At 45.2% G+C, this 20,998-nt stretch overlaps 1 protein-coding gene across 7 annotated transcripts in view; it reads left to right on the top strand.

Annotated features, from left to right (window-relative positions):
- Pde10a (phosphodiesterase 10A) overlaps nucleotides 1-20,998 on the top strand; it is a 449,138-nt gene that overhangs the window by 170,954 nt on the left and 257,186 nt on the right. The window lies entirely within an intron of this gene.

The following is a 20,998-nucleotide window of genomic DNA, read 5'->3' as shown; positions in this document are numbered from 1 at the left end:
TACTAGAGGCCGGCAGATCCCTGGGCAGCCTGGCCAGTCAGTCTAGCTTACTTGGCAACTTCCAGACCGTTGAAAGATTATGTCTCAACAAACAAGGTAGACGGAGTCTGAGGGGCTGCACCCGTTGTCATCCTCTGGTCTCCACATGCGCACACACACAGGTGCACACTTGCTCACTTGCTCACCCCCTTCCACTTTCCCCTCACACTTCCTCAGGATTTTAGAGGAAAAGTGTGAAAAACATATATATATCTCCCACTTATTTCCTTTCCTAAGAACTGGACTAGAATTTTCACCACCATTTTTCCTTTTAATTGCTATAAAATATGATAGGCTGTGCTAAACCCCGCCGGTCTTCCTGCAGGGGTAAAGATGGAACACTGACGGCATGGCCCATCTGCCATGTTTGAGCTTTTGCAAACAGATTTTTTAACACTAGAACATATTAGAACTGGTGCAATTTCTCAGTAGTTTGGCAACGGCATTTCTCATCACTGGAGTGCACACAGGGAGAATGCCAGCATCACCCTCATATACCAGATGGTAGAACCAAGGCTCAGCGGGGAAACCAGCCCAGGGCTACAGCTGATGTCGCTGGGAGAGACAGACCCCACCAGTGTTGGGAAAGTCCCTGACCTCAGTTGCTTCCATCTGACTCCAAGACTAGACACTCCCCAGTTTCTCTCTCACCATCGATGCCGTGGAACCAGGTTCTGTTCCGTGAAACCAACACTTTATAGTCATTAAACACACTCCTCGGTCCTTCCTGTCTCCTGATGTGGGGTCCTGAGCCTCAGTTTCCCCATGGGCAATGTGAGGGATGATGGGACAGGATAATCATTTCTACCCAGTTGCTGTAAGGGTATTGTTACACCCTTGGGACACAGCCAGCACTTTCTGAGGGGCCATTAGCATTTAGAATAAAGCCCATGGTGCCCGTGGCTCACACTGCAGGAGCAATGAGGACTAGCTGAGGGTACTCCAGAGGGCACTGGCCCAGGGCCTGGGATGCTCAGTCTGTGACTCTGGGGACATGGCAGTTTCTCCCTTGTCACCTTCCCTCCACCTGTCATGAGTATCATGGTTTTAGACTGAGTTCATTCTTTTGTCTTGTGCTTAGGTGTTCGCTGTCGAATTGGAGTTTGCTTTCTTTATCTTTCCAGATTATTTCTTTCTTAGTTTATTTCAAGTGTGTGTGTGTGTGGTCTGTGTCTGTATGTGTGCATGTCTGTATACATGTGTCTCTGTGTGTCTGTATTTGTGTGTGTTCATGATTGTCTGTGTATGTGTTTGTATGTGTGTCTGTGTCTCTTTGTGTGTCTATGTGTTTCTGTGTATATCTGTATAAGTCTCTGTGTATGTCTGTATATATGTATGTCTACGTGTATGTCTGTGTGTGTTTCTATGAGTGTGTGTTGTAGGAGACACCACTTGTTCATTTCCTGGGCACCCAGACTCCCAAAATAATCACACAGAAACTATATTATTTGTAATACTGTTTGGCCAATAGCTTAAGTGTATTGCTAGCCAGCTCTTACATCTTTAATACATTTCTGTTATTTAATATTTTATCATGAGGCTCATGGCCTACTGGCAAGGTTCCAGTTGGCAGCTTGCGTCTTTCCCCTCTGGCAGCTACATGGCATCTCACTGACTCTGCCAACACGCTTGCGCGCTCTCTCTTTCTCTCTCTCTCTCTTCTAGCTTGGCTATATTCTGTTAAGCCATTGACCAAAAGCAGCGTCTTTATTTATTAACCAATAAAATCAACACATATATAGAAGGACTTTCCATATCATCCTCCCTTTTCTGTCTAAATAAAAAGGAAGATTTTGACTTTAACATAGTAAAATTACATATAAAAAAACAAGTATCAAGCAGAAATTACAGTTATAATATTTATATCTATTTTATCTTTTATCCCAACTAAGGGAAACTATAACTATCTATTCTTCAACTCAATCAAAGACCAAAGAAGGATATAATATTACCTAAGTTAACAAGAAGTGCTTTGTAAGCAACTTCCAAAACGCTAGAGTTGACAGAGACATCTCTCTGCCTAGACAGGCATCCAAAGTTCTTCTGTATCATTGGAACATCCATCTTCGGCCTACAGGCCCATAGTATCCAGAAGACTTTTCCACGAAGCAGGAAATTTCAAAGACAGTTCCACCTATATTGGCAGTTTGTCAGTCACTTTCTTCCATGTCCTGCAGAATGTCTGGCAGACTCTTTCATGAATCACGAACCCTAAAGGACCATCTCGCCTTCTTTAGGCAACTTCAGCAGTCATTTTTCTGTGGGTTTTGTAAGTCCAGTTCATACAGCATACCATCAAGCAGTCCAGGAAAGAGCAGTTTCTTATCCAAATGGCCAACGAACTTTATAAGGAGCCTCCTAGATGCCCATCTTCTTCTTGAAGTAATTGGTGCTATCAGGAGCAGATGTGTCTTATGTCATGAAACGTCCTAAGTTATTAAAACATTTTAAATGCCATATTCTGAAGGTATCTGAAAGATCTGAAGAATATTTATCTAACTGAAATATATCTCTATATATTTAGAAAACCTAACTACACACTTGACTATTATAGATGGTTATCTATTAACCTATATTTTTAAATGAGCTGCACAAACACAGTACCTTAATCAAGAACACAAATATACATATAACAAAACTGACCTTAAATTTGTATCAGAAGGGCACATGGCAGGCGTGGTGATGGGAGCAGGAAGCTGAGGGTTCACATCCTCAGTGGCAAGCAGGAAGCAGAGGGAATGAGCTGACAATGGCTTGAAGCTTTTAGTTTCAAACTGAACCCCAGTGATGGACCTCCTCCAGCAAGGATCCCACTCCTAAACCTCCCCCCAAAGCACCAGCTGGGTACCTAGCTTCAAAGGCCTAAAGCTATGGTAGACATTTATTATTCTAACCACTACAGGAGGGCAAGAGGAGGATAGAAGAGGGCAGGGCATGTATGTTAATGTAAAATCATACGCTGTACACACGTGTGGAACTGTCAAATAATACATTTTGAAGAAACAGTTGTCTCAGAGATGAGCCTGGAAAACCAAATAGATTCTACAGGAGAGACAGAGCCAAGCCTGTGTGCAGACAGCAGGCATCAGTGTGGGAAAGGTCTACCCAGTTCCTAGTGACGTCAGGAAGAAGGGATAAAGCTGTGTGTGATGGTGCACACCTCTAAACCCAGCACTTGAGAGACAGAAGTGGGCGAATCTCTGTGAGTTTGATATCAGCCTGATCGCTACAGAGCGAGTTCCAGGACAGACAAGGCTGCATAGTGAGACCCAGTCTTAAAAAATAAGGTCCATTTTTTTTTTTTAAAAAAATTCATGTTTATTTGACTTGTGGTTTCTACACACTGGTGTTGTAATTCACAGCAACCAGCTATCCCTCACTAAGTGTAACTGATCATAAAATCTGACTTTACTACAGGGCTACAGAGTGAGACCTTCTCTGCCATGTCCTGTTTCCCCTTCTTTGAAGAAACATTCTTCTTTTGCTCTACAAAACAAAATTAAAAAACAATTAACCAAGGCTTGTACTTGGCAAATAAAAGGAAATAGTATTGGCATTTTAGGTTTTTTACATCTATACAGTTTATTTTTGCTGTAATGTTTTTAAAATAGTACTTTATTTCACGTACAGCAAATAATTTTCATATTAAATAACACTGTAATAGAACAAATTGATAAGGTTTTAAGCAGAACAAAAGAGAAAGCTGTCCAGATGCAGCCCCTCACTTCCCAGTTGTTCCTTGGATGGGAATTGCTGAGGCCTGTATGATAAATATGCATTAAAAGATGACCACAGCTCCTTAGTCATTTAGTGAGCATTCTGTGTTTACCGGTTTAACTGGAACTGTGATTACAAACACCAGGACTCAGACTCTAGCCTATTTCCTAAGCATCTACCCGCTTCCCTTCACATTGATGATAAATTTGAGGACAAAGCAGCTTGGGGCTGCATCTAACTTTGAGTTCTGAAGTGAAGGGAAAGTAAAGGATGTAAAGACACGGCAGTCTTCTCAGAAGACACCCAGAATGACCGCAGCTCAGGAGCGGAGGACACACAGCTCAGCCAGGAGAGTGTTTGCCTGGCACACACAAAGCCCTGGGTTCAAATCCTCAGCAAAACCAAGAGCAATGGTGCTCGCCCATGACCCCTGTGCTCAGGAAGTGGGGACGAGAGTTAGCAGGAGTTTAAGGGCAGCCACAGTGATGTAGTGAGTCTGAGGCTAGCTTGGGCTATATGAGGCCGTCTCAAAAATAAATAAGGAAGTGAATGGACAAATAAATGGGCTGTTTAGGAAGAAAACTGGCTGAAAGGGATGTTGTTAATAATAAGCATGGGTGCATCAACACGGCCACTTTCTCCACGCGTGTCCAAGGGATATGTTCCATACATGAATTTCTAGAGGATTTCAGTTCTTTGTCAATAGCAGGAAAACCAACGTTACTGTCTTCTTGTGTTTTAACCTTCTTTACTGGCTGGTGTGCGGTTCTCTTGGGACAGACTAGGAAGTGTTTTGAAGCCAGCTGGAGGTGCTTGGGACACAAGCCCATAACTAATCCTTTTCTGATACTTTCAAGCTGTGTAGCCCATGACAAGACCCACACTGACTTTGAACACAGCCTTTAAAATATACACAAGCTGCTCTCCTTGAAGGATGGGAAAAGATGATGTCCACGGGACATTTGGAACTGTGTAGGCATTCAGATAGGGCGGCCTCTCGTTGCTTTCCACACGAGCAACCTCAGCTGTGCACCTGTGACTTCTAAGTGCATCCAGCAAGACAAACCACACAAGCCGCTCATCCGCTCCACAAACACTGAAAGCCTATTCCCTGGCACCCTGGAAAACATACAGGAAAAAAGTAAAAGTATCCCCCCAAACTGGCCAGCCATGGTACATAGATAACAGGGTTTGCTTACCTGGGCTTCTCATCTGTGAGGGCGAGAGTTGAGCTGAGTAGTGGTTTGGATGCATGAGAAAGGATACTGGGGAAGAAGGAGGGGGGAGGAGTGAAAACTTTAGGCTTTGTGTTGTATGTAGGAGAAGCGGGCTGCGTCCTGCCGCCTGGCTAGCTTATACCCAAAATAATCACGTCGAAATCTGTATTAATAATTAAATTACTGCCTGGCCATTATCTCTAGCCTCTTATTGGCTAACTCTCACTTTTTGACTAACCCCTTTCTGTTAATCTGTTACCAAAAAGTCCAGGCTTACCGGGAAAGATTCAGCATGTCTGACTCTGGCGACTCCATGACGGCTCTCTCTGCCTGCCTTCTTCTTCCCAGAACTCTGTTCTGTCTATTCCATCCACCTAAGGGCTGCCCTACCAAAAGGCCAAGGCAGCTTCTTTATTCAACCAATGAAAGCAACACGTAGAAAGAAGGACCTCCTACACCAGCTTTGTACTAGGAGCCCTCAAAGACAGGAAAGTTTGCTTTAACTCTGAGTATGCTCAGGGACAGAGCCATGGAGGTGACTCCTGAGAAAAGCAGTTGATACACGAGAGCGACCCCACACAGTCACTTCCCTGTTACCCAGGTGCTCAGGAGGCCGAGGCATGGGATCCGGGTGCTGATCTGCCTAGCCTGACCAGCCAAATCTGACAGCTATGGGTTTAACTCAAGACCAACCCTGCCTCAGTAAGTTGAGAGCAGTCTGGGAAGCACCCAGTGTTGACCTCTGGGTTCCACACGCGTGCATATGCTTCTATACATACATGAACACACACATATACACATGCACATCCATGTATCACACACGCACAAGCAAAGAAAAGTACATATCTGTGAAGCTACTCTTTCTTTTTTACGTGAAATTCCATGACTCAAGATGGAAAGAAAATCTAAATTTGCTTTTCCGAAGGGAACAAGATATAGCAGATTTTGTGGGAACCCAGCCCAGCACCCACAGCAAGAGTAGGCAATGTATGAGGGGCAGTGCTCTCTGGAGGAGGGACACTCTACCAGGTAGAGAAAAGGCCTGTGGTACAGGGCACCACTTCCAGGTGTCAATCACGACGATAGTCTCAGTCTCCATAAAACCTCTTCCTGTCAGGAGTGTCACCGCCGTGACTGTAAATGCCCAAATACTGCCATTCCCTTGTTAAATAAACAGACAAAAAGACATCAAAATACCCTGCATAGCAAATCAACCCTTCATCTGTAATAAGCCCCTTCAGATAAAGTTTAATTTTGAGAATAATGATCCCCCAGAGCTCGGACCTTGAAGGCAGTGAGGGGGACAAGTGGGAAGGAGTCATCATCATAGAGACTGACAAACAGATGTCACAGGGAAATCAGAAGCCGAGGCGGCCGATAAGCAGGGAGGACGCTTAATTGCACGTTTCCACTTCAACATCGGCACGGACAGCTAGCCTGGAGATGCTTTGAAGCGGTCCGTACAGCGTGCGTGGAATCCTGAGTTTGGTGTCTGGTGACTGTGACGAGTGTCACAAGATGCAGGTTAAAGAGGGTGGGGCCTGCTTCAGGTCACTCCCAGTTCCAGTGTGGAGAGTAGTGTGTGTGTCTGAGATATAACTACACCTCTATCTGTCTATCTATCATCTATCTATCTATCTATCTATCTATCTATCTATCTATCTATCTATCATCTATCTATCTATCTACCTATCTAACTATCTATCTCTATGCCTCTATCTATCTATCTATCTATCTATCTATCTATCTATCTATCTATCTATCATCTATCTATCTATCTCTACACCTCTATCTATCTATCTATCTATCTATCTATCTATCTATCTCTATACCTCTATCTATCTATCTATCTATCTATCTATCTCTATACCTATATCTATCTATCTATCTATCTATCTCTATGCCTATATCTATCTATCTATCTATCTCTATGCATCTATCTATCTATCTATCAGTCATCTATCTATCTATCTCTATACCTCTATCTATCTATCTATCTATCTCTATGCCTCTATCTATCTATCTATCTATCTATCTATCTATCTATCTCTATGCATCTATCTATCTATCTATCATCTATCTATCTATCTCTATACCTATATCTATCTATCTATCTATCTATCTATCTATCTATCTCTATGCCTCTATCTATCTATCTATCTATCTATCTATCTAACTATCTATCTCTATGCCTCTATCTATCTATCTATCTAACTATCTATCTCTATGCCTCTATCTATCTATCTATCTATCTAACTATCTATCTCTATGCCTCTATCTATCTATCTATCTATCTATCTATCTATCTATCTATCTCTATACCTCTATCTATCTATCTATCTATCTATCTATCTATCTATCTATCTATCATCTATCTATCTCTATACCTATATCTATCTATCTATCTATCTATCTATCGATAGATAGATAGATAGATAGATAGATAGATAGAACAGAGTGTCTCTGTAGTCAGGATGGAATCCTTCTTGGCAAGGCACCCTTGCTCCATCCTCTGAACACAATAAGGGAAGGAGGAGCATGGTGTGGTGTCTTGAATAGGAATGGGCTTGGATGCTTGGCCTTTAGAGAATGGCACTATGAGGAGGTGTGACCTTGTTGGAGGAAGTGTGTCACTATGGAGGTGGGCTTTGAGGTCTCACATGCTCAAGTTAGCTAGTGTGGCAGTCTCCTCTTGATGCCTTAGACCAAGATGTAGAACCCTCAGCTCCTTCTCCAGGACCATGTCTGCCTGCATGCCACCATGCTTCCCGCCACGATGATGGGCTACCCCTCTGAACTGTGAGCCAGCCCCGATGCAATCTTTTCCTTCATAAGAGTTGCCACGGTTATGGCGTCTTTTCACAGCAATAGAACCCTAACTAAGACACATGGTAAGTGGGGAGGAGGCAAGTTCAGGAGGGAAGAAGAGGACGCTAAAGAGGATGAGCTGCAGGGAGGAGTGTGGGGAGCAGCAAGCTCCTGGAGACTGCTGTCATTAATTTCCGCACATTTTAATCTTGAAGCAGGTTTGACTTTATAAAAACTAACACCAGCATTGGCTCAATATGTAGATTTTTTATCCTTCATGTGACTGATTGGGCACAAGATAATGTTACATTAAATAAATTAGAAGTGAAGCAAAAGACAAGGAACTAAGGAGTTTCAGACTCCTTTCTCCCACTTCAAACACAGCTTGGCTTTTAAACCTTAACGACACAGAGAAAACATGAAACAGAAAACATGAAGCATAAGGCATTTCCCCAGGGGCCGTCTGAGCAGTTACCAGTCCTCAGGGCAAACCCTGTCCCCTGGATGGGCCACAGCCAGTTGCAGGCTGGAAGTTCTGCAGTAGATTGTGGCAAGCAGGAGCAGACTGTCAGATTTCCTCCCCACGCTGGGAATGGACAAAGACTCCTGAGTTGCTTTTCCAGTGGGAAGGAAACAGACTCAGAGCTGTCCCCTCCTTCTAAACAGAGCTTCCACGGACTAAGGTGGCAGCTGATTGTACCAAATGAACCATTAGCATCCCTCCACCCCATGTTTCTCAAAGTTTTATGTTATAGTAAGAAGGTCTGAACTCATGAAGCAAAGAAATATACAACATAAGTGACTCAAGCGGAGGCTTAGAAGATGCTGGGTGCTGGGAAGAGAAAGTTCTTTTTAAACATCTGGGGTTTTAAGAGAAGGTTTATCTATTTTTATTTTATGAGTAAGAGTATTTGTGTGCATGCGTGTTTACCACATGTATGCAGTAACTAAGAAGGTCAGAAGATGGCATTAGATCCCCTAGACTAGAGCTACGACACTTGTAAGAAGCCTTGTCAGAACTGGGTGTCAAACCTGCATCTTCTGCAGAACCCATAACCTCTGCAGGAGCAGCCAGTGCTCTTAGCCGATTTGCCCTCTCTCCAGCCCCTAGTTAGATACTTTAATTTTATTTTGCTGTTTTTGAGACATGTAGGCCTGGCTGTCTTGGAACTCACTACACAGAGCAGGTTAGCTTTGAATTCACAGAGATCCTCCTGCCTCTGCTTCCCGAGTGCTGGGATTAAAGGTGTGAGCTGTCATGCCTGGCTTTGGTTATTTATTAATTGAAAAGCTAAGCTGGGGGAATTAAAGCTTCGTTTAAGGTTTTCAATTTCAAACAACATTTCTGACGATTTTCCCCGGCATAAACTTTCCCCTTGTCGTGACTCCCAAGAGCTTTGACAAAGAAGACAGGGTCAAACAAGAAGTGCTGGGTGGGGGTTAGATTATTTATTATTTTTATGAATTTTTGAAACTCTGGAGACACTCAAGCTGTAAATCCCTTAGGATTTACATGTATCATATTTTTCAGGGGAAAAAAATGTATACTGCGAAGTGGTCAATTCTCTGAACTAATTTATGATGCCATTATAATAAATACATGAGAAGGGTTTATTATAATGAGGCAGGATGACTCTAGAAGTCATAGGACAAAATAAATCCAGACTTATTTGACCAGGTATTAAGATGTGTTAATTATAAAATTATCATTGCTAAACCAGAACCATGGAGGCAAAAGATTCACGTTTAACGGGTAAAGCAAGAACCCCCCCCCCCCAACACACACACACACACACACACACACACACACACACGGCCAGGGCACAGGGTCTGTGTTTACACGCATCAGTGAACAGTGTTGGGGAAATCAGAGGTATCTAGACAAATGGATTGATACCTCATCCTAGCCCAGAATGGATTCCAGATGAATTAATTCAAGTGAAAAAAAAAATGCTGGAAACACAAGCACTCAAGAATCCTCAGAAGCACTACAGAAATGGCCTTTTTCCTTCCCCTAGAAAATGTCCCCTTTATTCTAGCGTATACAATAGTGCCTCCTGCACCTAGGGGAGATTTTCCTACCATACCTCAATTATTCCAACATAAACAACCCCTCACAGACATGCCCAAGTGGCTTACCTAGGTCATTCTAGATCTTGACAAGAGTGATCGTTATACAAAACTTTCATAAAGTATCAGGAAAAAGAATAAAGATGGCAATTGGGGTGGGAGACAAAGAGTGTGGAACTCAGTTCCCAGAGAAATAAGAGATCCCTCAGCCTGTGCAGGAGGCCCTGGCTTCCTCCCCGAGATGCCTTCTTTCATAAGGATGTACCTGGAAGATTGAAGACACGAGAGTGCATGTGGTCAGTGGCTGCTAAGAAACTTGCAGGTGTGTTCCTGCATTGCTGGTGGAGGGCAGTTCTACAACACCCATCCTACCTGGAAGTTTTTCAGGTACCGTCCCACAATCTGCTACCTCTCACTCTTGCAGCATACAGAGAAACAAGTCAAGGCTTCCCAACCTGGAGCTGTTACACGGGCTGGTTACACAGGCTGGTTACACAGAATGGCTACACAGGCTGGCTACACAGGCTGGTTACACAGGCTGGTTACACAGGCTGGTTACACAGAATGGCTACACAGGCTGGCTACACAGGCTGGCTACACAGGCTGGTTACACAGGATGGCTACACAGGCTGGTTACACAGGATGGCTACACAGGCTGGTTACACAGGATGGCTACACAGGCTGGCTACACAGGCTGGTTACACAGGCTGGCTACACAGGCTGGCTACACGGGTTGGCTCTTGCCATCCTCTACCCATGGCTGCAGGGATAAAGTGTTCAGAGACACGTTACCAAGGGATCCATGAGTGTGTGTTGGGATACGTCGGGCAGGATGGGGCACTCGTGTCTGTTTGCACACCCACAGAAGGAGAAAGGGAAGGAAACTGACTTCAACGGTTAGCAGCTTAGAGAGTAAAGTAGAAAAGGTGAATGGAAAATTGGGAGAACACCAGTCACTTATGACTTGATGTAATTAGAAAAATCTAAACAATGTTAATGAATAATTTTCCCCAAACTGAACATTGTAAAGCATTTATTTTTAATTATGTGTAGGTATGTACATATGAGTGTAAAGATTCAGATCCCGGGGAGCTGGAGTCACAGGTGGTTGTCAGCCACCTCACAGGGATGATAGGAACTGAACTTGGCCCGCAGCGAGAACAGCACATGCTTTGAACTGCTGAGCTGTCTCTCTAGACTTCTTAACTAAACACTTTCGTTTGTTTGTTCAAGACAAGGTCTTATTAAACAATTCTGGCTGTCCTAGAACTCACTCTATAGACTAGGCCGGCCTTGAACTCACAGAGATCTGCCTGCCTTTCCCTCCCAAGTACTGGTATTATAGGTGTGTACCACTAAGCCTAGCTTAAACCATTTTACTTTTTAAGACAGGGTTTCTCTATGTAACAGTTCTGGCTGTCCTGGAACTTGCTTTATAGACCAGGCTGGCCTCAAACTCACTGAGATCCACCCGCCTCTGCCTCCCAAGTGCTAGGATTAAAGACATGAGCCACCACTGACTGACTTAGTTTAAGCAATTTTTAAAAGCAGCATTTTAGTAAGAGGAAAGTATTTCTGGATGTTCTATTCTCCCAGAAGGCCCTAGGCTTTTTCTTATCAATATTTGAAAATAATTTGTTTAAAGCTCCTAGCACTTCCTTTTTTGTCAATCATCCCCTCTGGTACTGTGTTTCCCCCCATTTATCTGGTGGTGCTGGGGAGACAGGTCATATCTGCTGTGGGGTTTCTTGAGGATTAGTGTGTTTGACATGTCTACAAAGGGCTCCTGTGCCTATCTGGAACACTGCCAGAGAAAATGCTGTGGGAAGCGTTCCCGTGCCACAAGTCAGGGGCAGATGAAGACTGGGTGGGGAGTAAGCTGCCTCCAGGTACTTTGGGGGTGTTTCCTCCAGTTATGGGTGTGCAGTCCTGTCCTGAGGTGTGCCCCTCTGGAGAGCCAGACCCGACCACATAGCCGCTGTCTGTTTTCCTAACCCCTTCACAGAGCAGCTGCCGTGTTTCTGTCCTATTGCATTTTTCTGCAGCATCCCGCAGCCTAGCTTTCCCTGCAGTTGCTCCAGCTTTAATGCGTTGTTTGATGGCCATTATCCCAAGTTACCAGCCCAAGAGCAGCTTCAAGCCTTTACAAGAAAGACTAGATACCCATGCTGTCTGCATCATGTTTAAGGGAAAAATGCTTTTGGTGGTCGGGTTTTTGAGTGACAGAGAGCGGCATGCTAAGGGAAGCTTGTTCAGCAGGTGTGTGTACAAGATCGTCTCAGAGCCTTCGCTTCCTCAGGGCAACTGCTGGTTTTACAGGCCATTTGAGTGAGTTCAATGAAGCAGCGTGCACTGCTGACTTGTAATTATTATTTTACAGTGTGGTAGGAGTCAGGACCCTATTACAGTGAAACAGTAACTGCCACCAGGCGTTTGCTTGAAAGTGCTGCTTCATGAGGATTCAGGCCACTCTTAGCAGAGCACAAAGACTTGGGGGGGGGGGGGTACTCTGCTTCTCTTCCCACCATCACAGGCCTTGTGGGCTACCATGCCAGCTCCTGGTCCTCTTCCCACCATCATGGGCCTTGTGGGCTGCCATGCCAGCTCCTGGTCCTCTTCCCACCATCACGGGCCTTGTGGGCTGCCATGCCAGCTCCATCTTGCTCTCTGCGAAGGGAGCACACAAATGCACATGGAGAGAAATTGATGAAAACGTGTCTTCAGGAAGCTCCCTCGACTTTGCCCTGCAGTGAGCTTATCCAGGGTGGGTGTGCACAGGCAGGGGAAAGTGTAACATATCCAGGGTAGGTGTGCATGAGCAATGGGGAGTGTGAGCATATCGAGGGTGGGTGTGCACAGGCAGGGGAAAGTGTGAGCACATCCAGGGTGGGTGTGCATGAGCAGGGGGGAGTGTGAGCATATCCAGGGTGGGTGTGCACAGGCAGGGGGAGTGTGAGCATATCCAGGGTGGGTGTGCACAGGCAGGGGAGAGTGTGAGCATATCGAGGGTGGGTGTGCACAGGCAGGGGAGAGTGTGAGCATATCCAGGGTGGGTGTGCATGAGCAGGGGGAGTGTGAGCATATCGAGGGTGGGTGTGCACAGGCAAGGGAGAGTGTGAGCATATCCAGGGTAGGTGTGCATGAACAGGGGAGAGTGTGAGCATATCCAGGGTGGGTGTGCACAGGTAGGGGAGAGTGTGAGCATATCCAGGGTGGGTGTGCATGAGCAGGGGGAGTGTGAGCATATCGAGGGTGGGTGTGCACAGGCAGGGGAGAGTGTGAGCATATCCAGGGTAGGTGTGCATGAGCAGGGGGAGTGTGAGCATATCCAGGGTAGGTGTGCACAGGCAGGGGAGAGTGTGAACATATCCAGGGTGAGTGTGCATGAGCAGGGGAGAGTGTGAGCGTATCCAGGGTGGGTGTGCACAGGTAGGGGCACATTCCCTGCTGGATCACTTCAGGGGCATCTCCCTCAGAAGACCTTCCCAGATGAACACCTGCCCTTTAATCGCCACTTACAAAGATGGAGATGTAAGGCTCTGTCAGAGAATTCCCAGGGCATGCCCCCCTCCCTGACATCCAACATTGCAACACTTCATAGTAACACCATCGCAATATCCTTCCTGTTGCTGTGAGAAAACATACAGACAAAGGCAACAGAAAGAAGAAGGGCTTGCTTGGGACATGTTTCCAAACATAGGCTGCCAGTGGGCAGGGCAAGCATGGTGTCAGAAGCAGGCTAACTGCAGGCAGGGCCAGCACAGTGGCAGAAACCAGAAGTTGGCTGATGACATCTCATTGGCTCAGGTAAGGCTACAAATCCTCAAAGGCTACCCCATGAGCCCACTTCCTCCAGCAAGGCTCCTCCTCATAAAGATTCCACAGCCTTCCCCACCGGCGCCACAAGCTGGGGACCAAGTGTTCAAACACATAAGCTTGTGAGAGACAAAGTATGAGATCATCATCGGTGCACAGGCATAGACTTCAAGTTCCCAATGCATGCCTGGGGACTCAGGTCATCAGGTGACCACTGGGCAAGAACCAAGGACTGGGTAGCTGGACATGTGACCCACACTACGTGGAAGACTGTTTCTCCCTTCCAACACGGATGTTCATTGGTATGGTGCTAAGGAAACAAGTCTTCAAAGACAGCTGGGAACTTTTGGCTTTTGACTGTACTTGCTATCTGCCCAGTAGCATTATTAGGACGTGGTTAATCTTTTATTAGTGGTTGTTTTATTTTTTGTGGTTTTGGGGAATTGGATCCATGGCTTTGTATATGCTAGGCAAGTCCTCTGCACGGGGCTATGTACCAGTTCCAGGGACTTGGTAATAACTTCAAATAATGTGTATTAACTAAACTTCTTTTTACAAAGCTTTTTTACTTCTTGGAACCTTTGATCAATTTTAAATATAAACTTTTATTATTGAAATAAAAGTTTATTTTTGTAGCATCTAAATAAAATTGAAGAACCAGGCCTCCTGGAAGCAGTGGATTTCCTGTGCCTTCATCCTAATTCTAGATTTGTTATAAGACTTGGCCTGAGATAGGTGTTCAAATGGGGGGTGGTGTTTGGTTTTGATCCAAGTGGGCAGTCAATCTGAGCTTTCCTGGCTTTTCTGATTTTCAGAACAGCATACTTAAGGCAAGAACATTGTTTCCTTCCTACACAGATGGACAGAGCAAGGCTCAGGAGCTGTAGACAAGCCCAAGTATACTGGGGATGCAGCGTGTTACAGCTGCAGGCACCAAGTCCTGACTCCAATCACCCTGCTAAAGACCTATGGGAAATAGCTTTCTGTTGTCCAAACCTGATATAGTCAAATGTGAATATGCTTTTTTCCCCAAACACTTCATATCAGTTACTTTTCTAATAATCAAGTATCCTACAAACAACAAAAACAGTGGGAGGAGGAAGGGTTTATTTTGGCTCTCGGTCCGAGGATACACAGTCCATCATGGCAGATAGGCATGGTGGCAGAAGCTGAGGCTGCTGGGCTCATGGAAACTGCAGTCAGGAAGCTGAGAGAGATGAATTACTGGGTTCGGTTTACTGTCTCCTTTTATTTATGCATATGGGTGTCTGTGGAGGCCAGGAGAGGTTGTCAGGTCCCCTGGAGTTGGAGATCCAGACAGCTGTGAGCTGCTCCGGGAGTGAGTGCTGGGAACTGGACTCGGGTTCTCTGCAAGAGCAACATATGCTCTTAATTCCAGAGCCAGCTCTGTGGAGGCCCAAAAATGTGAGCCTATTCCACCTTGTCTGAAGGTCAAAAAGTTTCTGTTTGCTCTAACAACAACTGTGGCTATGCACTCTGACCTCTGACCTAGCATGTGGTTGCTGGGTGTTTTGAACATTAAGAGGGCCCATAAGGGTAGATCCTCTCTGCCTTGATCAATGGTCAGGATATTCAAGCATACTTCTGCTCCTTCTTTTGAATTAGGAGGTTTGACCTTGGGAGTTGCCTTCAGGATACTTGGTCTCTGGTGGGTTCACTGCTAACAACAGAGTGTTAATGACTTGATAGCTCAAAGTATGGAAGCAAATAACTGTTCCAGCTGTCCTTTGTGCCATGTTAAAGCAGTCTTCTGTCTTCTTCCCCTGTTATATTAGTGTATAAAAGTGTATAGAGAATTAAATGTGGCTGATTTCAGGATTCACTTGAGCTCCCTACTGATACTATCCTGTTTCTGTTTTATTATTTTCACTCGTGTTTTTGTTCTCTTTACTAACTCACTTTTCTTATCCCCATGGCCGTACCCTGGTAAGTGGTGTCCTTGCTGAAGCTGGTCTCTGGCAATCTCCAACCTTCCCTTTCCCCTTTTTATGCAGTCAGGGCCCCAGCTCATGAAATGGTGCCACCCACATCTATGAATCGTGTCACTTCTATTAGTCTAATCTAGACCCCCCCCCTTGCAGTCATGTTTGCAGAGGTTTGTCTCACATGTATTTCTAGAACCCTCCAAGAGGACAGGCAGGATGGATCATGGTACTGTTTCCAAGGCTGTCTTGGTCCCTGCAGACTGGGTGAAATGCTGTTACCACAGCGCTAGCGTTCACACACAGGATTGCAATCCATTTGTCATGCTGGATGTCTTATTTTCGTCATCTGTTGCCATGATAGAATTCTTTGGCTAAAGCAGTTTGAGGGAGAAAGGGTTTAATATGGCTCACAGTTCAATGGTACAGTTGTGGTGGTCATATGGCATCTCTCTGTGTATCCTAACTCAGGAACACAGAGCAAGGGATGCGAGCTAGCATTCTGCTCACTTTCTCCATTCTCTGCAGTTCAGGGTCCTTGCTCAGGGAATGGCCTGGCTTACAGTATAGATGGATCTCTTCATATATATTAGTTTGATCAAGACAGTTCATAATAAGTAAGCCCAGAGGCTGCATAAACCTTTGCAGGGTACCTGTCCATTTTAGGTAATCCCAGAGGCTGCATAAACCCTCACATGGTTACTGTCCATCTTAGGTAAACCCAGAGGCTACGTGACCCTTCACAGGGGTACCTGTCCATCTTAGGTAAATCCAGAGGCTACACAACCCCTCACTGGGGTACCTGGAGGCCAGACCTCTAGATAATTCCAGATCTTGACAATTAACAGTGTCCCATGAGTCCTTCTTTCACACTGGAAAATGACTTGTACTTGCTCTGAAAAGATGCTTCCAATTTGTGTCTCAGAAACATTGGAACCTTCGCTCTAGGGTCTTAGGTGGGCCCTGACTATGTGCCAGGCAGAAGGGAACAGATATGAGCAAGCTTTCTGGCCTGTAGGAGGCCAGTGTCCAGCAGGAAGAAGGACAAGTTAAGACGTATTCAAAGAGAAGTAATTTTAAGTCTTGGTTGGGAGTGAGCCAGCAGCTTGTCACTCACACACATTAGATGATTTTGCACTAGTGTGAATCCTATTGTTCCCAGCCCAGGGTCCCATTAGCACACTGATCATAAACACACAAGGCAGCCAGGCTCTCCATGGTGCTCTTAGGCAGAGAGGGACTGAATGGAGAGCTCTGGGAGATCTGATGACAGAGCCGCTGACAAAAACTATGTATGTTGGGCTTTGGACGTGTCGGGCTTCACTGATGGTGGTGGTTTGAATGAGAAAGTCCCCACATACAGGATTATGTATTAAGATACCTGGTCCCTAGTTGGTGCAGTGTTTGGGGCATCTAGGAGATGTGGCCTTGTTGGAAGAAGTATCTCACTGGGAGTGAGGTTTGAAATCTTTGTGCCCATCACAGTGATCACTCTTCTTGCCTCATACTTCCAGCAAAGGATGAGTGCTCTTAGCGGCTGTACCGGCTGCCATGCCTGTCGATGTGTGCTCTTGCTGTTGTATCGGCTGCTGTGCCTGTGGATATGATGTGTACTCTTAGCGGCTGCCATGCTTGTGGATGTGTGCTCTGAACTGCTGTATCGGCTGCTGTGCCTGTCTGTTATGATGGACAGGGGTTCTACCTAGCACCATTAGCCCAAATAAACTCTCCCTTCTTTAAGTTGATAGTGTTTTATCAGAGAATAGAAAAGTAACTAAATGTATAGTGATATCAAAAAAATAAAGCAAGTGACTGTGGAATCATTCTCTGTGTTTTCCTGTCTCTCTTTGCTGCTGTGTTCATTCCGATGGGAGGGGACAAGCATGCCACTATCCACATTTCCAAGGATGGCTGGACTGTAGACTCCCAGGAATCTCTGGTCGGATGCAATTTAGTTACTAAAAGGAAGTTTTCTAAAATTTTAATAAGTCTGTAATAAATGATTTAGAGTCATCTAGTTAAAATTTAAGCAAGTTAGCGTGTGTAGCTCAGGGGAGTGAGTCTCTAAGCACTAAAAGGGAAACTGTTTCCTTCTCAGGTTAGACTTGAGAAGTCTTAACACTTCTTTTTAAATTAGAATCGAAACCTGCATTTGACTCAGGAGCAAAGCAAGGCTCTTCACAAAGGTCCTCTGTCATATGAAGTAGAATTTGACCCTTGTCATGTGAGGGGCACTGTCTCAGGAGATCTGCATGGGGAAGTCCAGGAGCGTCCCCACTCACCCGTCTGCCTGCCAAGCTGCAGGGCCTTGAGCTCCTTCCATTTAAGTGGCTGCAGATTTGGTGCAGAATGGTTAAGTTTCTAGTGACCTGGATCTTCTGGGCACCTACAATTTGGATAATTTAGTTTTACATACTATTAGAAGATCATTGCAGCATAAACCTAATTACTCCTTTTTAAAATTATTACGTTAAAAGTTGGTCTTTCTTCTTGGTAAGGTATAAAATTCACTGGAAAGGTATTTTATGGTTACATATGGATATATACATACACGTTCACACGTGCGCAGACATACCAACTGTGGCATGATATGAGGTACCATTAGGATGGCAGCTTTCCCACCAGAAAGGGAGACATGGCATGCTGAGCCTCTCCGGGGAGGCCAGCAGAGCTGCGGGAACCAGCAGCCACAGCTCAAAGGCCTTGTTAATGTTGTGTTGTTCTAGAATGCTGTTGACTCGGAAACGAATCTGCAAACAGTGCCGACGTCATACTACTTTCTTAGCGGCAAAGAGCAGAATCGGTTTTTTTACTTCTCCGTTGCTGTGTTGCCTGCTCTGTTTCTGAGCTCCTGTGGCAGAGAGTCCCCCCACCACCACCAAGGAGGCAAACCCGTGGTTCTTCAGAACCTGATGCCAGGAACCGTGTCCTGTCATGTTTCTGACCTTGGGTCCTCGGGTCATGTGCACTCACTGCAGCCAACATGCAATGACCTATAAACTCCTGGCTTTACTGGGTGCACCCTGAAATGGGAACACCGTGGGAATCTTGTGAAATAAGGGATAAATGATTCTGAAAATTGTATCTGTAACCATTTCCATAACTATGGTCATCTCTAACATCTTGTGCACACACTGGATCCCTTATCAGAATACATAAGGGTAGAATGTCCATGACATAACAAGGGATTCTTAGGGAGTTCCCAAATTCCTTTTGAGACAGGTAGACACGGTTTCTTTGAGTAACAGCCCTGACCTGACTGTCCTGGAACTAGCGCTTGTAGACCAGGCTGGCCTCGAACTCACAGAGATCCTCCCGCCTCTGCCTCCCAAGTGCTGGGTTTAAAGGTGTGTGCCACCATCACCCGGCATGACATCTTTCTTAAGCTTTCTAGGCCACTGTATCGGGTTTCCACACTAGGTCTGCAGGATCTCTCTGCCTACCCTGAGCAGACAAGCTCCTGGACAACTCAGGGTTGTGCAGGGCTTACCAGGGATTAGCAGAAAGAGCGGGGCCCTGGCTGGAGGCCCAGTGCCCAAGGGATCATCTGGGTTTCAGAGTTTCCAGTTGTCTCAGGGAGTCCTGCTGGTAACTGATGTGTTTTGAAGACTATTCCTGGTGTTTTTGCCTATAGTAAGGGTGGAACTCCAGAAGCCTTATTGGGACAGGATGAGAGATCACGAGAAAGGCATGAATCATTGCTGTCACTGTCATTATCTTCTCCTTCTGTGCTGAAGCAGGCCTGCCTGTGGGAGCTCTGGCTCAACCCATGGGCATTGTGTCCACTCTTGGCTTCAGCCTCTGGGCTTCTGTACATCTGTGTGCTGATTTTCTTTTTTGCCTTTAGGAAAACTGAGCTCTCTCGTGCACCAACGGCTCTTGGCATGATTTTGTGTGTTCCTCCATCCATTACTTTAAAATAGATTACTTTGTTATTTGGGGGCACAGACTTGAGCTAGTGTTCTTGCATTCTGATATCATCTCCTTCTCTAACTGACCAGTAGAGCAGCTTCCCCTCAGCTTCTTCATCCACAACGTGGCTAGAGCACAGGCCTCCTTCACAACGTCTTTGCAAAGAGGTCAAATGAGCAGCCATAAGCCTCCTTCAAATTTGTGCAAATAGAATGGAGCTCATGAGCCAAAGGGTGTAAACGTTTGGTCTGATGCCTACAGCTAATGCTTAGGCTACTGTGGTTTAAATGTGATATGTGCATTTAAAACAGTCTTAAGATTTTTAAAAAAAATCTGATTAATTCGGTAATGTACCACTTACTTTGAAAAAAAGATGGAAAAGAAATATAAAAAATTATTAATTGTTCTCTGGGTTGTAGCTTTGTAGGTTTTTTTCTTTTCATTTTATGAATCTTCCAAATTTTATATAATTAACATACAACCTATTCTCACCACGAAGAATGTAAAATGTCTAAAGCAAGACCTGTAATAGCGTGGAAAAACTTTCTTTCGCAATGTGATATTTATTTTAAAACCACTAACTTTTTTAAGAAGCACTTTTAAAAGTAAAATTATGCAAGCGGCATATTAATATGCCCCAGAGTCATGTGGGTTTTCAGAGTTCATGGTGTCAGGAGATGTCAAAAAGTTGTAATTTTCTAAAACTTATTAGTTCTATATATATATCCTTATTTTGAAGTATGGCAATCAAATATTGAGATAAGTTGCCAAGCACCTACATTTTCTTCCATCTCCTGGAGGAGTAATGGGAGGGCCCTGTGGGTGCACGTGGCAGGCTGGTGCTTCACTGCTGGGGCTACCTGACTGCTTCTTAAAATATCCGTGGCCCTACCTCCCAGTACTGCCCACAAACAACACCAGATCCGGGGTGATCTCTGTTCATCCCTTAGCTCATGTCCTGTGCTCCAGGCACAAGGAGCATTGACTGGGCCAAGGAAGCAATATCCTTGTTTTCTGGAGAGTCCCCAGCCTTCCCTGTTCTCTGTAAGTCCCCAGCATGTACTATAGTTCTCTGCAAGTCCCCAGCATGCACTGTTGTTCTCTTTAAATCCCCAGCATGCACTGTTTCTGCACATCCCCAGGATGCACTGTAGCTCTCTGTAGATTCCCAGCATGCACTGTTGCTCTCCGTAGATTCCCAGCACGCACTGTTGCTCTCTGTAGATCCCCAAAATGCACTGCTGCTCTCTGTAGATCCCCAGCATGCACTGTTGCTCTCTGTAGATTCCCAGCATGCACTGCTGTTCTCTGTAGATCCCCAGCATGCACTGCTGCTCTTTGTAGATCCCCAGCATGCACTGTTGCTCTCTGCAGGTCCCCGGCATGTACTGTTGCTCTCTGTTGATCCCCAGCATGCACTGTTTCTCTCTGCACATCCCCAGCACGCACTGTTGCTCTCTGTAGATCCCCAGCATG

The sequence above is a fragment of the Microtus oregoni genome, unplaced genomic scaffold, assembly GCF_018167655.1.
Source record: "Microtus oregoni isolate MIOR12 unplaced genomic scaffold, Mior012 000033F_ref0000390, whole genome shotgun sequence".
NCBI lineage: Eukaryota > Metazoa > Chordata > Mammalia > Rodentia > Cricetidae > Microtus > Microtus oregoni.
This window is presented reverse-complemented; position numbering and strand designations above follow the sequence as displayed.